Source organism: Peromyscus eremicus, chromosome 12 (genome assembly GCF_949786415.1).
Source record: "Peromyscus eremicus chromosome 12, PerEre_H2_v1, whole genome shotgun sequence".
In the NCBI taxonomy this organism is placed as follows: Eukaryota; Metazoa; Chordata; class Mammalia; order Rodentia; family Cricetidae; genus Peromyscus; species Peromyscus eremicus.
Window position 1 is genome coordinate 178,284 of NC_081428.1, and position 16,510 is coordinate 194,793.

Consider the following 16,510-nt stretch of genomic DNA (forward strand, 5'->3'; position numbering starts at 1 on the left):
TTAGAAAGGGCAGTTATTTAGTGAAGCACATTGCCATCCCAAATAAAACCAAGTGAATACTGGTGATCTCTAACACATATTTTTTAACTCTGTTCAAATGAAAATCTTTTCCTGGGTGTGGTAGCTCTGTAATCCCAGTAGTCAGTAGGCTGAGGCAGTAGTGTTAATGAGTTTGAGGGCAGCCTGGGTTATAAATTGAGAACCTACCATATATCTGGTTCCTATTTTTCTGCATTTCCATTCTTTTTCTCCTCTTTGTTATTACTTATTTTATATTTTTTATATTATAATATAATTGCATCATTTCCTCTTTCTTTCCTTCATCCAAATCCTCCCATATACCCATATGTATATATTTTTTCCTAAATACAACCCTCTCAGTCTGTACAATATTATTTGCATGTATGTTTTCAAGGCCAACCATTTGGTATTGGTGTTCTCTTCCATTGGACATTGTTTTAGGCAAGGTTCTTTAGAGAGACAGAACCAATGAGTACATATATACTATAGAGGCTGGCTAGCCCATCAATAGCCATGCAAGCCAAAGAGGCTGAGAAACCCACTCCACGAAAATGAATACATCAGCAGTGTCAATCTACTACTGTGGGCCTAGTCCATTCTGAAAACCTGGAAACTCTCTGGAGAGTCGCTGGTATTTAGTCTCTGTTGGAAGACTGAAGAAGCTGGAGTCTGATGTCGATGGAGGATGGTGGCCATGGCAGCAGCAGCATCAACATAATACTCACTAAAACTCACTCAAGAAGAAAAGCTGCAGACAGGCAAGTGTCACTGCGTTTTCCTGGGACCTCTTTGTATCTGAGCTGCTTGTTGGAAGTGCTGGAGGTGTGGCTCTGGCTGGGAGAGCAGTGAAGGCTGTGCCACACAGCATATCTGCCTCTTCAACACTTTGGAGGTGGATGAAGGTTTCCAGTTCTCCTGTCCAGGACAGGACAACATTACACATACAGATCCTGTGCCCCAAAGGAAAAAGAAAAAGACAGTTCTAGTTAATGTAAATTATAGAAGGACAGCTCTTGTATAGCCCCATGAGAGCAAACTGAGCATCTTCTGATAATCTCTCTGTCACCTCCTTTATCACATTTATCTAATCAAAAGTCAAAACCACAGCAATTTGGCTTACAGATCTTAACTGGCTCCTATTCTAGAATCAGGCTGCTCCTCATTCCATGGGAGACCTGATGCATCCCACCGAACCAACAGAGAAAGGTAGAAGACAGTAAAAACAAAAACCAAAAGGTACATGTCTCATTTCAAACTCACTTCCATGTCTAGCAGAAACAGGGAGAAAAGCCATAGGAGAACCAACTGACACTGAGTTACTTTGGATTACCCTTTTTGTGTAAGGGTTAAGGGTTATCATACTCCTGAAGTGGCCTCTTTGGGGAAGAATGTTATCTCTTTAATTAATGCTAACTGCCAGTTTCAGCTTAGTGACCTGGAATTTTAGCATGAGTGACTCCATTTTGATATTTTAGCCAACTTGCTGAGGCCCAGAGCACGAGCCCAGTCTAAGACAATGGCCTCTTGTAATTGTTAAGAAATTATTCAACCTGACTAAATTTAATTCCTCTTTATCAGCCTTACTTTATCATTTATTTTTCCCATGCTGTGGCAAAATACCTGACAGGAGAACTTAGGAAGGGTTTAAAGGTGCAGTCCATCATGGTGGGGAAGGGACATCATGGCAGGCAGCAGAAACATGAGGTGGCTGGTCACTGCCTCTGTAGTCAGGAAACAGAGAGACAATGATGGTGCTCAGCTCACTTTCTCCAATTTTAATTCCACCAGGCCCCTGCCCATGGGATAATGGCACTTATTTTCCAAGTGGGTCTTCCCTTCTCAGTTAACCTTTTTCAGAAACACAGACACAGGAGGATGAATATTTCCTCAATAATTCTAAACATCATCAACTTGACAGTGAAATCAACCATCACACTTTCCTAGCATCCAACTTTAAAATATTATGTTAGTATGGAATTTCTTTGAATTTTTCTGTAAGTACTATGTTCTACTTTCCTAGCTTTTATGAATGTGAAAATGTGATTATTTAAAAAAGATTTATTTGTTTATTGTTATTGCCCTCCAGAAGAGGGCACCAGATCTCATTACAGGTGGTTGAGAGCCACTATGTGGTTGCTGGGAATTGAACTCAGGATCTCTAGAAGAACAGCCAGTGCTCTGAGCCATCTCTCCAGCCCCCAAAATGTGATATTTTACACTGTCTCTACCAATTTATCTCCGCACAAGTTATCTCACACAAGGCATTCCATTTTATCTTACAGCCATGAGTTAATGTAGTCACCATTTTCTAACCAAAAATCAGAATCTCCCTGGCATGAGTGTGTGCAGATTCAGCTCCCCCTCCATACACACTTACCCCTGCTACTCTTACCATGTGCATCATGATCACATCTACCTTGATGGTAACTTGTTTCAGATCTGATCACTTTTTTAAAATGTCTTTCAGTCCTCAAGTCACACCTAAGGAAGAAATTGTGAAGACAACCACTGCCTCCAGTTCAGTGCTTGCTCTGTACTAAGTCCCTGGCCCATGTCATCTCACTCACTCTTCATTCACAAGCCAAAAGGCAGACTGTCAATCTCTCCTTTCACTGACGATGACACTGCATAGGTCATGGCACTTTCCCAGGGTCACCCAGTTGCTATGCTGAAGAGCTGGCATTTGAACTCAGAGACTAGTAGCCCAACACCAACATGGTGTATTCTGCCTTTTGATGTAAACCATACATTTGTGTGTCTGTGTCTCAGGCACAGTACTTGTGCCTAATGTAACTACTTTTATTGTTCTTCTTCCTTAATTTCTCAGTCTCTAAATGAAGCTTCCTTACAGAACAGTAAGTATCAGTCCTAAGGCCTGGAGGCCTTTCCAGTTTCATAAACATTCTTCATTGTCATGCATCTTTGTTTCTGACAATTTGTTTTTATACTTGATGCAATGTTCATATATGTTTTGTCTGTGTTCTCCACACTTTGGTCTGTTTGGTCTCTGGGCTGTTCAGAACACCACTTTTCACCTGCTAAGACAACCAAGGCTGGGCATGCATTTATGTTTAGCCTATGTGCAGCCCTGGATTTGGTCTCCAGCACTAAACAAGCAAGCAGCTGGTGTTCTCATTACTTATTTTTCTCATTGCTGTGGTCAAATTTCTGATAAGAAGTGAATTAAGGGAGGGTGTATTTTAGCCACAGTTTTAAGGGATACAGTCCATTGTAGTGAAAAGGCACAGTGACAGGACACTCCACAGTGACAGGAGTTTGCAGCTGGGACATCTAATCACCTCCCATCTTGGCAGAACAGGAAGAAAAGAGTACATAGAAAGTGAGACCCAGATTTAAACCATCAAGGCTCATCCCCAGTGATCAACTACCTCTTGTAAGGCTCTGCCTCCTGAAGGTTCCACAACCTTTCAAAACCATCACTGTCTGAGGATTAAGTGTTCAAACAGTTCACACTCAAACCCCAATCATGTCTTTATTGTAGCGGTTGTTTTAGAGCCACTTGAGACTCTTTTGACATTTGATCCTAGGATGGGCCCTTGAACTGGCCAGAAGATACTTAAAGCTGCAGTGTCCTCTCCTTCATTTTAATTCTGAATTATGATGAGCTAACATCAAACCTAGAAGAGAGAATGAAGGATTTACTTTTAGAAGATCATGGTGGGGCCAGAAGGTGGTTCAATAAAATGCTTTCTGTGCAAACTGGATGACCTGGGTTTAGATCCCAATATCCACATAAAACCCAGATGTGGAGTGTACACCTGTAATCCCAGTGCTGGGGTGGTGGAGACAGAAAGAGCATGCTGGCCAGACAGTCTAGTTGAATTAGTGAGCTCTAGGTTCAGAGAGACTCTGCTTCAAAAATAAGATAGAAAGAAGAGTGTGCTGGTGTAACACGAATTCCTTAAGGTCTTACAATTAAAAAAAAAACAAAACCCTGAGCCAGATATTGGGGTAAATATTGAAAGATCAGAGAGACAAAGCAACAAGTCAATAGAGAAACTTCTCACCACTACTGAATCCTCAGGCTGAATGAATGGAAGGCAAGATCCCATCTCCACAACTTGTCTGACTGAAAGCCTTTGAATCCTCAGCTGAAAGGGCCTAGTTCATGTCTCCTCACGCCTTATATGCCTTTCTCCGTCCAGCCATTTCACTTCCTTCCTAGTGCTGGATTAATGGTGTGTGTGCTTCAAAAATACTGGTAGCAAAGGCATAAAATCTCAAGTGCTGGGATTAAAGGCCTGTGACTCCTAAATACTGGGATTAAAGGTGTGTGCCACCACTGCCTGGCTCTGTTTCTTTCCTAGACTGAGTCAATCTCATGTAGTCCAGGGTGGCTTTGAAGTCACAGAGATCCAGACAGCTCTCTGCCTCCTGAGTGCTAGGATTAAAGGTGTGTACCACCACTGCTTGGCCTCTATGTTTTTGTTTTGTTTTGTTTTAAGATTTATTTATTTAGTATACAATATTCTGCCTGCATGTGTCCCTGCAGGCCAGAAGAGGGCACCAGATCTCATTACAAGTGGTTGTGAGCCACCATGTGGTTGCTGGGAATTGAACTCAGGACCTCTGGAAGAGCAGTCGGTGCTCTTAACCACTGAGCCATCTCTCCAGCCCTTGGCCTCTATGTTTAATCTAGCGGCTAGCTCTGTCCTCTGATCCTCAGGCAAGCTTTATTTGATACACAATATATCACCACATGCTGGTGTACATCTTTGATCTCAGCACTTGGGCAGCAGAGGCAGGTGATCTCTGTGAGTTCAAGACCAGCCTGATCTACACAGTGAGATCCTGTCTTTAAAAAAAAAAAAAGAAAGAAAGAAGGAAAGAAAAAGAAAAAGAAAAGGATGGAAAGTGGTTGAACTCTGGAGTCTACTACATGAATGCATACATACAAAACACATAACACACACGTACACACATACACAGACACTTATATTGCTTAATGCCAATGTGATCTTAATATTCAAATGTAACAATCAAATGTATTCCAGTCTTTATCCCTATTTCCTGGCACACAACTCCTTAAGTCCTTGGGCTCTTCAAAGTGGTAAGGTTATCTTTCTGTAAACGGTGAGCAGAATGCTAGCTAGCAGCCTTTAGGTGGCTTGGGGGCTTAGGCAGGTCACAAAAAGACCAAGACAGGACCAGAAGTGTGGAATTTCAGCACCACTCTCCAGGTAGAGCTGATGGACTGAAGCTTAAGGCTCAACAGCCAACCCCAGACAAATGGCTAACTGGGGTGCCTGTTAACATACCAAAGCAAATGCTGGATGCCAGGCTCTCCCATTACCTGAATCCTGGCTCCTCTCAGAACTTCTCACTCACACCCCTGTGCTAAAGCTCCCCAGTCCCTGAGCTTGGCTTCCCTTCCTTCAGTTTGTCTTTTTTCCTAGATAACCCAGTCATTTTGCCTATGTGCTCTCTTGGTCCTTTGTGCTTCTCTTGGTCCTTGGTTCCCCCTTTTTCTCTTCCTCTCTTGCTCTCCCCTGCCTTTCTCTCCTGGCCCAGTCTATTCTGATGGCTATGTTCAGTCTGGATTCTTCCAAATGCCTCTGGCTGTGCTCTCACTCATATCTACAATAAAACCTTCTTGAGTTAGTCAATCCTGTATGAAGAAGACTTTATACCAACCCAAAGGGTGAGAATTTATGCAGCTTCCTGGAAGGTAGGGCCTCAGGAGATTGTCTAGATGCTAAGTGTCTACGCTCCCCCATGCCTCACCCCACTCCTCTCTTCTTCTGTGCCCTTTTCTAAGGAACATTATATTGGTAATTGTCAAGTACTGTTTGAACCCACTGAAAAGCTGAGTTTGGAAGTTGGGCTCCCTCTCCCCCTCATTTAAACAAAACCATGTTTATGTCAAACGTTCTCAACTATTGTCCTTGATCAGCCCACCAGCTCCAGATCTGTAATGGGGAGAAGGAAAAACAGCCAGCAGATAAAAGGATTAAAAATAATGTGGCCTTAAGATCAGCTACAAGGTAAATCCTATCCAACTGAGGTTGCTGTGTCACTGAAAGGACCAAGCAGATGTCATAACAGGCTGCTCAGTCTTCTCTCAGAGATCAGTCCTCAATTTTAGTTTCCTGAGACTTGAGCAAGCAGTTTCTAGGAGGGCTATGAACAAAAGAAATAGTCCTTGCAGTAGCTCCCTTTCTGCATGTACTCTGACCGCTCAAGATTCAGTCAATTGTTTACTGTCTGGGACCCATCACTAACTTAGAGCTATGTGTATGGGCCAATGTGAAAGCCTGGGCCACTGAGACAGCCCCCACAAAAAAATATGTGTTAGGCCAGCCATCCTCCATGGCAGCTCAAGGGCAAATCCTGGAACTTGTCCAGGCCTGCTGTAACCCCCAACTAACTCTAGCCAATTAAAAGTTACTAACATGATTGACACTCGCATAAACCAATACTGAGTCTGTTCCTATGTAGTCTGTAGACCCCCAAGCCCCCCTTGCTTTAAAAACCCTGCCCCATTGCTACCCGGGGTCTCTCCTGCTCTGCTGCTGCGTCAGATGGACAGAGAGTCCTGAGTTAACTCGCAATACAAAGACTCTTTGCTTTTGCACTGGATTCAGTCTCTTGGTGGTCTTTCGGGGACTCTGAGTACGACATCACCATTGTTTATCCTATAGTATAAAAGTGCCTACAGAGGGAACTGGAAGCTGGACTTTCATCTGTACTTAAAACTCATTCATTAAAACCCAAACCATACAGAGCTCCTTGGTAATTGCCTTTGCTATAAACTGCAAATGTAAATAAGTATTCCTCTGGATTCTATGAGCCATTCCACCAGTCACACCTTAGGACATGGATGTGGAACTCCAATATATTACCAGCCATCAGAAGGATAGGTCAGAACCTGGAGCTTGCAATTGGTTGAAAATGGGGAGAAAATTGGGTGTCAGAGCCCCTAACTTCAGGAATTGTGTGCGAGTCCCAGGTAGATGGTGTTCAAATTAGAGAATTACAGATGGTACCCACCATCATGGAAATAATGTTGGTGTTCTAAAGAGATGTGTGTCCTACCCTTTGTCTGTCAGACTACTGAAACAATTGTCTACAAGAAACTGGAATTTCCTCAGGAGTTTCCTGCTGAGAGAAGGAAAAGCCTGAAGCCAGGGGCCAGACAGAAAAAGAATAGACTTCACATAGTTATGACAACTTTTCAGACCACATTTCAGGAGACACTGGAGCTGAGACAATGATGGGCCAATGAGGTAAGATTACACCTTGACTAGGACTGCTCAACTATGCATACCTTTGTTTACTTAAACCTAAGCCTGTCCAGACTCTAAAAAGGTGTGTGTGTGTGTGTGTGTGTGTGTGTGTGTGTGTGTGTGTGTGTGTTTTCACTGTACCTCTTTATTTCTCCTCCCAGAGCAGTGACACTGAATAAATTTCCTTTCTACACTCGTCTCTTTAATTGGATTTTGAGAACAGGTGATCAACCTTGTTAGGGCAGCCAGGGCCCAGGCTCGGACCCTGAATACTCCCATAATACTGCTACAGCCTGGCTTCTGTGAGTATTTTTGGGAAATGGACACCCCCTGCCCCAATAACTATGGTAAGAATCACGTCATTGGGTAAAAATGGAGTAGGAAAACCAATTTGAGTTTGTTTCTCCTGCAGCTGGGCCATCATGATGGAATCAAGTGATCACTCTTGTCCACTGATGGTGAGAGAATTGAGCATTTACAGGAAAGCAGGTTTTGTCAAGAGGCCAAGTCTTGTTCCTTCCACAGACCTGGCACATGCTTGCACCATCTCATTGTAAAATCCTAGCTGATTTTTATAAGGGGGAAAATCTTGGGAATATTGCCAGTATTGTTAGGATATTCTAGACTTCTTCTAGTCAAGAGCATGTCAAATGAATTCAACATGCAGACTGTGTAGAACCACAGATGATGTCACCATGGTTTCCACTTGCAGGCATTTCTTCCTAACAATTTCCAAAATGCAGCGTGGCTATTAGCCTGCCTGGGGAGCTAAGTGGGAAAGGGACATTCACCCATTTTTAGAAGTCATTTCAGACATATCGGAGACCTAACAGTATGCCAGATCAACTGAGTCACATCCTGGAAGGGGGAAGAAGTGGAGGCTGTCCACTAACATAGAGAACAGATTAAGTCATTTGACCTGGTTTCAGTGAAAGTGCTCCAGAGTGCTTGCCTAGCATACATGAAGCTATGAGTTCAATACCCAGCACCTAATAAACCCAGCACTCGGAAGGTGGAGGCAGAAGGATCAGGAGTTCAAGATCATCTTCCTCGGTGACATAGCAAATTTGAGGCAAGAATGAGCTTCATGAGTCCCTGTCATAAAAAAAAAAAAAAAAAAAGTCTAGTGCTAAGATGTACAATGTTAGGGGCTATATCAAAAAAATTGTAAACATCATATTTACAGTGTAAGCATGGCAAGCTGGAATATGAATGCTGGTGAAGATGAAATTCAGTAGTTACCATCTCTGTTCTCAATAATACAGTCAGCCAGATGATTCTCACCACAGGGGAGGCTAAACACTAAAGTCTCCAAGATTTAAAAACAAAGCCAGAAAGCCAAACCAAAGCCAATCTCCTTTCTGGCCTTAAGCTGCTCTGGGGTAAGGACGCTTAGCATCAGTATATGCTGATAGTTGAAGTACAGGAATGATGTCACTTCCTTGCCGACCAAAAGACTGCCAGGAAGGAGGTGACTGAATATGTGTTCTAGTCTGCTAGCTTTGCCCCACATTCTGAGGACTCTACTACATTCCCAGAACAGCAATGGTCAGCTTCTTTCTGTCTGCCCAGGAGCCAGTATGACCCTTGCCAACAGGCAGACCCTCTTCTTTCTTCTGACTCACAGCCCTGAGTGCATAGGCTTCTGGTGTTTGTCACTGTGACCTCAGCTCACATATGATTTTCTGGAGAAGACACCAGTTCCCCGATGGCAGAAACCATTTTCATGGTATTCATTTTCATAGTACCAAAGCCCAACAGACTAGTAAACAAAGTGAAGGCAGAGAGAAAGTGAGTGTTGTAGCACGAATTCTAATTGGTCTTAATAATAAAAAACCCTGAGTCAGATATCAGGGTAAATGCTGAAAGATCAGAGAGGTAAAGGAGCCAGCCACTAGAGAGACTTCTTTCTTCTTCTGAATCCTCAGACTAAAAGGGGGCTGAGCTCCTGCCTCCTCCCACCTTATATTAGTGTCTCCACCTCCCTAGTGCTGGGATTAAAGGCTTGAGCTTCCCAAGTGCTGGGATCAAAGGCATGATCCTCCCTAGTGCTGGGATTAAGGCTTGAGCCTCCACGCTTGGCTGTTTCTCTTTTAGACTGGATCAATCTTGTGTAGCTCAGGGTGGCCTTGAACCCCTATCTTTTTGCTTCCTCCTCCCAAGTGCTGGGATTGAAGGTGTGTGCCACCACTGCCTGGCCTCTATGGTTAACTAGTGGCTAGCTCCACACTCTGATCTCCAGGCAAGCTTTATTTGTTAGAGCACAAACAAAATATCACCTCAGAGTGTTGGCAAAGAGGTGGGCTAGCTCCATGTCCCCATATACCTCTTCATAAAATAGCTCATCCACAAGTCACTGATCAAACGCATGCTCTGCAGTGGGAAGCTCTGTGCTTTCTGCTTCATTCCAGCTTGCTCTCAGGCATGCACATATTTCTCCCTTCCAGATTCATTGCACCAGAGTGATGTGCTCTAAACTCACCCTTTCCCATCAAGGGAGAACTAAGCTATGGGCTTCTTGTTTAACAGATTCAACCTCATGAATCTGAAATGATCTCAGAGTAGCTTGAACTGAATATCCTGAATGACTTCACTAGATGTTCTCACTCTCATCTTTGTGAGCCTCACTTTCTCAGTTGGTGAAACGGGAATTACTACCCTTAAGTATGATTGTCTATACACATAGTCACAGCTGAGGGCAAGGGTGGATACGGTTAAACTATAGCTGCCATCCCTAACCTCAGGGACCCCATTCTTTGGGGTTTACCAAAGAAACCCTGTGGTGCATAGTTCAAAGGTACCGTATTCTGCATCCTCTTTCCTTCTATCTCAACCTGTCTTATTACTGTGCACAGTCCATAATCAGTTAGGCATAGTGATTATGTATGCCAGAATTACTACACACACACACACACACACACACACGCACGCACGCACGCACGCACGCACGCGCACACACACACACACACACACACACACACACACGCACGCACGCACGCCCCCACTTCCTACTTAACTAAATGCAGAAGGTGGTCCACACAATCCAGATACTACTTGTGCCATTTGCTGACTTTCAGGTACAGCAAGGCTGGTCTCAAGGTAACAAGAAGCAGGTTGGATGCTGAGGGGAAGAGAAAAACATAGTAGTGACTACTGTTCTGTTAGGGTGCTTTCCTTCAGCCTAGCATCCATTTTCTTTTATCATATTTTTAAAAGATGTATTGTTTATGTGTGTGTGGCTGTGCAAGTTTATGTGTCCTCATGCAAGCAAATGCACATTAAGGCCAAAGGGTGTTGGATCTCCCAGAACTGGAGTTATAGTGAGTTATAACTGGAGTTATAGCTTGATATGGGTAAAGGGAACTGAACCACGTCCTCTGCAAGGGTAGTAACCAATGACCCATCTCTTCAGCCCCTTTTATGTTTATGCTATTTTTAATGACCAGGCTTCTCAGCAGTGAAATAAACATTTAATCCAATCCAACTTCACCCATGCCAAGGGGACCATGATGATGCAAGTCTCCTGGGTTCTGAACCTACCTGGACCTGAGCTGAGGAGGCTGGGAGATGGGGATGGGGGAATTCCTCTCCAGATGTCTTTATAAGAAGCAGAGGAAGACTAGGCAGACAGGAGAGGCCACATGATGGTGGAGGCAAAGGCTTCAATGACACAGCTATAGTCACAGTTGCCAGCAGCTACCAGAAGTAGAGAGGCTAGGGATACTGTGCCAGTATCCTCCACGGGAACAGGACCCTGCAGACACCAGACTCCAGCCTAGTGGTACTAACTTCAGACACTTGCCTACTGAATTGTGACTGACTTGCATGAAGCCTCTAAGGTTGAGGTACTTTATCACAGCAATTATAAGACACTAATATGACAACCTCTACCCTCTACCCCAGCCTAATTCTTTAAAGGAACAACCATTTAAACCACAAGTTGGGCAAACTTAGATGTCCAGGTATGTGTTCAAAGTGAAGTGATATTTAAGAGACACACAGCTGAGTAAAACTTTCCACTTGCAAAGATGCAGAAAGTTGTTCAAATCCTACCTAGAAGTGCCTCCCTAGCTTACTAGAAGAATGTGTTTGTTTAGCACAAGAAATTCAGACAGAATTTTATAACACCACAGCATTGTACAGCATTGTAACCCAGTTTCTGAGGGAAAACTCTAGCCATGGGGAGTAACTGGGCCAAGACACAGCCTTAGCAACGAGCCCAAAGGTCTGGGAACACTCAGGTTACTAGGCAGTCTCCATACCAAAGGAACATTCACGCTAGGGGAGAAAAAGGCCTTCAAACAGCAAGAAAGAAATGGCATAGATGTTACAGAGGCCAACTGAAGCATAAGGAAGGAGGCTGCGGTTTGACCATGAGAGAGAATGTGGGTGTGCTATGTAGAGGGAAGAGGGAGCTGGTAAGGAGGGCTTGGTGAGGGTTGTGAGCACTGGTCTAGGACAGGCAGAAAGCCAAGCAGCCATGCCTGGGGTTGCTGAGGCAGCAGACCACTGGAAGTCACAGGAGAGAGTACCTGGGCACAAGTTGATGAGACATTCAATTAAAAGGATACATCCAGCTAAAACCAGAATCCACTAGGGGAAAGGGAACCAGAAATTTGTCGAGTAGCCACAGATTGGCCAGAGTTAGTACTGGAGCCCAGGAAGAGTTAGAGCCAGTGAGGACAGACCTAAGGGATACCTGAGAGGTAACCTGGTGAGACCTAGTGACAGCTAAAGGCAGAAATTGAGAGCAATCCCAAGTTTCCAATTTGGGTAGTAGAGCAGGCAGCAGCCCCTTTAAGTAGGACAGAACATCAAGTAACAGGTTTAAGGATAGACAGAGCAGATAAATTCAGCTCTGATTCCCTTTCATGGACTCTAGCTTGTGAAGTCCATGGCTGGGGGTCATCCAAGTGATAACTGCTAATGAGGTGGTTAAATAAACAATGTGTGTATAAACATTGACATGGAGGCAGAGCTAGAGATCCTGCTTAGTGCTTATCAAGGAGCAGAATCATGATGGACTTTCTCCTCAGTTCAGAGGCAGACATGAAGCCTATGGGGGACAAATCCAATGGCATATACAGGTAGCAACAGCCAAACCCTACAAAAGACACTAATGAGCACAAAGATGTAGTAGCATCAACCCCAGAACAAAGTTGAAGTTATAGCAGAAGGTCAGAAGTTTCAGAATCCCAGAGCAATTACAGATGACAGGACAGGGTAGAGGGTACAGGTTTGCTCCAGTGGAGGAACCAATACACCTGAAGCTCAGAGGTGAGCTGAGAGGAGAGACAAGCAAGACTTGTCTACATAGATGTGGACCAAGCTATCAGGTTATTGCAGAATGAAGTTCAACTCTCGTCTAAAAGCCATGGAGAACCTGGTGTTAACACGGGAGCAAGGGAATGCTTTAAAAGACTTTTTTTGCTTCCAAAGCCAGGGTGAAGTAAAACATGGAAGCTGGGAGAGCAGTTAGAAAGTGTGTGTGTGTGTGTGTGTGTGTGTGTGTGTGTGTGTGAGAGAGAGAGAGAGAGAGAGAGAGAGAGAGAGAGAGAGAGAGAGAGAGGTGCTTAAAGTGACTGCATTGTCAGAGCATCTTCCTTGGAATGGAAGAAGTGGAACAGAGTAAATGTAACAGGACAAGCAAGGCTGCAGCCCTCAGAAATCCAAAGTGTGGGTATGGGCAGGGAAACAACACAGGAGTCCAGGAAGGTGCAACCAGGGCAGGAAGCCCAGGGCAAAGTGGCATAGCACTGCCATTGGGTCTGAAGAAGGAACTGATAAAATATCACATGCCAAAGGTCACCTGAAAGATCCAAAAGTTTCTGTTGTGTTTGGCAGTTAGGAGAACTGGCAACCATGGTTGAACATGGAGATGCCTAGTGTACAGGCAGCAGACACTGGAGACATAGCCAATGAGCTGCAGATAGCTGAGGAATAGTTGGAGAGAGGCTGCTTTGCACTCTGTGTGGTTATAAAAAACAAATCTGGCTTCTCTCTGGGCCTCAGGCTCTGCATCAAAATACTGATTTTTCTGGCCTGTAAAAAGAGGGCAATAGTGCATGCTAACAGCCTCATCACAGGTGGCCCTCTGAAAGCCCTCTTACAAGATCACTTCTTGCTTTAACTGCCACACAGTTCAAAATACAAAGACATTTAAAAAAAAAAAAACCTTGAATGACTGTAGAAAAATTTAAGTGTGAAATTCTAAAGTCTTGAAACTAAAAATTCAGAGCTATTCATTTGAAGTTGGGTTTTTGTTGTTGTTTTGTTTTGACCATTTGGATCAACCTAATGCAAGATTCCTTCTCCCACATATCCCTCATACACTTCATAAAGCTATTTTACCTTGATTGATGTGGCTAAAACCCACCTTCTGAAGTAGATTTGAAAACCACACGCTTCTTGAAATTTAGGACACCTAATTTAAGATCTAGGCATTTTTAAGGTCTGTTACAGAAATTTCACTTGGTGAGACTGTCTGTTGCTATGTTCCAGGCTCTAGAGAACTGTCCGACTGTCCTGTGGCCCGGAGACCCTCTTTTTACAGCTGGGATTTGCAGTTTGGCATTTGTTACCTAGCTGTCTGGTTTTGGCTGAATACAAAGTCATCTGACAAATGAAACTGTCATTTTCATACAAAGAGGCTAAAAGAGAATTGATGTTGCTGAAGAAGAGTTGTGTGGGTTTTTTTGTTTTGTTGTTGTTTTAATGAGACAGGGTCTCACTCTGTAGTTCAGACCAGCTAACAGGAATTCTGCCTCAGCCTCTTGGGTGCTGGGAGTACATTCGTGAACCATCCCGCCCAGCTTCCACACGGTTTTGAAAGGGAGAGGTTTGGATCTGTGATTGACAGGCAGATGCCACAGAGTGAACAAGAGGAACCGCTGATCTGAAGGAAGGCGAGCCTGAGAGCTCATTTTGTTCACTACAGCTCTCTCCAGGAGAAAGAAATGGAAATAAGCCACTTTCCGATAGCTCCGCATTCAGGGGCTTCCCACAGCTACATCGCCACCTACCCTCGGGGCGTCCCCGAACTCCACGGCTCGTGGCCGCGCCTCCTCGGAGAAGCACCCACGCTCCCGCAGGCCCGCCCCCAGCCCGCCCTCCGCCGCCCGGCACCCAATCCCACCGCCGCGCACGTGACGAGCGCTGCCTGCGATGACCTCATCCCTGGTGTGGGATGACGTCAAATTCAAGATGGATGGAATCACAGCGGCAGCGGCGGCTGCGGGTTGCGCTAGCCGAGTGTGAGAGGAAAGGGACCAGGCACCTGCCCCGGGGCTGAAGAGTGGTGAGTAACCGTCACGTCTCGCGCCCTCGAAGGACGTTGGGCCCTGTTGGGGGTTACGGCCTCCCCGCAAAACGCGGCCTTTCCTGACGTAACTCTGAGGTGATTTCTCTCCTTTTTTCCTCCCCCAGTGGGTTGCGGGCGCCCGGCCCTTCTACGCGTGCGCGGGGCCGCGGTCCTCACCGAGCATGCTCAGACTCCCACGTAGCCTAGCGTGCCTTTACACTGCGCATGCTCTGTGCCCGCACTTGGCTTCACCCTCACTGCTGCGCATGCTCAGCCTCCGGGCCCGCTGAGCTGCTCACCCTGACCAGGATGGCCTGGGTAGCCAGGGAGTGGAGTCTCGGGACGCGCGCCCCTAGAGAGCCGTTGAGATGCCGCTGCGGGCAAGGGCACATTCAGGGCCTGGCAGCACGCGCGCGCGAGACCGGGGAGCTGGGCGGCACCCCGCACCTGCCGCGGCTGGAACATGACAGCCTGTCGGCCAGCCCCTCCGCGGACACCTCCTGAGCCCATGCAGACCCTGCCTCCCTGTCCCCCCTCCCCCGAGAAACACCCTCCTCGCCCAGGGACATAGCGCGGAAGACCTTACTGCAGCCCACACGTCCGTGTCTCCCTGTCTCCTAGGCCTGATTATTAGGAGCATCTCAAGTGCCCCTCTAAAGAGACCGCACCGTGTAATCAAAGAACCATGCACTGTGCGGCCCCGAGGCCCTGGGTACTGGAGAACCACACACTGTAGCACTTTGTAGGGGGCCTTAGACAGGTTCTCCTTGAGGTTGCCTGACACAGGGGCGGTGTTGAGGGGCACTGAGCAGCCCTCCAAAGCCTGGAATTTTGTGTTGGTGCATGAACTCCAATTGTCTCTATGTCTTCGGACATCTGTGTTACAGCATAGTCCGGTGATTGTTCATCAGCATGACCCTGAGTCATGAGTTCCTGGATTTGTTTCATGATCCTCCCACCTTGTTTAAGAGGGCGAAAAATAGGTTAATCCATTTTAGCGTTTCCACCAAAAACCCTCCTCCATGTCTGGTAATTAATCATCACCCTTAATCAAATCCCTAAATATTGACATTAAATGAGAAATTTGGCTTACTTAAAAGTGGCTCTAATTCAGCCCATGCACTTAACAGTATAGCGTTTTTATTTAGTGGAAGTATAGGGAGCATCGTTCTGCAGAAATAGAAATTGTCGATAGAAGATCACCCTCAGAAATTGACAGTATTATGTAGTGGGGGAAATTAGGTATAGGAACACTAAAAGCAACAAAAGAGTTAACATAGAGGTCTCCAGACAAGGAGATAACTTGAGAAGCCATTTTAGTTGTTCCTGTACTAGAGCTGACTGAGGGCTGGATTTACAGGTATCAGAGATGGGCCAAAGGGCAATGAAAAGAGAATAACTTTCTGCCTGAGGACACCTGGCTGGCATCACCTCAACCTAAGGAGACAATGTATGAAGACAAGCAGGTGTGAGAGTGTGGATCACAAGTACCATGTAGGACAAGTGGGTTCATTGAGATGTATTTGTTCAGAAGGCAACCAGGCACTGGAGTCTGGAGAAGTCTGAGCAGAGATACAGAGGGTGTCATAGTCCAATTGTTAGAACAGCTACAAAATCTCAGAAAACGCTGAGAAAATGTGCTGTGCTGTGCTTTACAAGGCTCTGAATAGACAAAGGTGAGCAAGTTAAATTCCAAGTCTAGTGAGCTTTTCCTACACCTGCCAAGCCTTGTGCTAGGAATTCACAGATGAAAACAGGGCTTTTATGGGGGAACCTAGGGATCTTCTGGTGGATCCACATATAAAAGCTGATGAATTGAAATCACTATGGGGTAATTGCAGAGAGATAAAGTGTTGGCAAATTGCAAAAGCTTTATAGTTCCAGTTGAATCTTTCTATACAAAGTGGCCAAGTAAAGGAGAGGTAGAAGGTACTTTTAGGTT

The 16,510-nt window shown here is 45.3% G+C and overlaps 1 protein-coding gene and 1 long non-coding RNA gene across 7 annotated transcripts in view; one reads left to right on the forward strand and one right to left on the reverse strand.

The window, feature by feature from the left end:
- Window positions 1–14,744, reverse strand: LOC131922202 (uncharacterized). Its single transcript, XR_009382237.1, has 3 exons — window positions 14,545–14,744; window positions 1,642–1,742; window positions 1–971 (listed from the first exon to the last, which is right to left on the reverse strand). It is a non-coding gene; the product is annotated as an uncharacterized LOC131922202 (long non-coding RNA).
- The window catches only part of Zbtb21 (zinc finger and BTB domain containing 21), a 14,903-nt gene continuing 12,791 nt past the window's right edge, over window positions 14,399–16,510 (forward strand). For 3 of the 6 annotated variants that reach the window (XM_059276957.1, XM_059276962.1, XM_059276961.1), the window contains exon 1: window positions 14,399–14,565. The gene's annotated coding sequence lies outside the window, so the exon portion shown is untranslated. The other 3 variants (XM_059276958.1, XM_059276963.1, XM_059276959.1) reach the window with 3 other exon arrangements.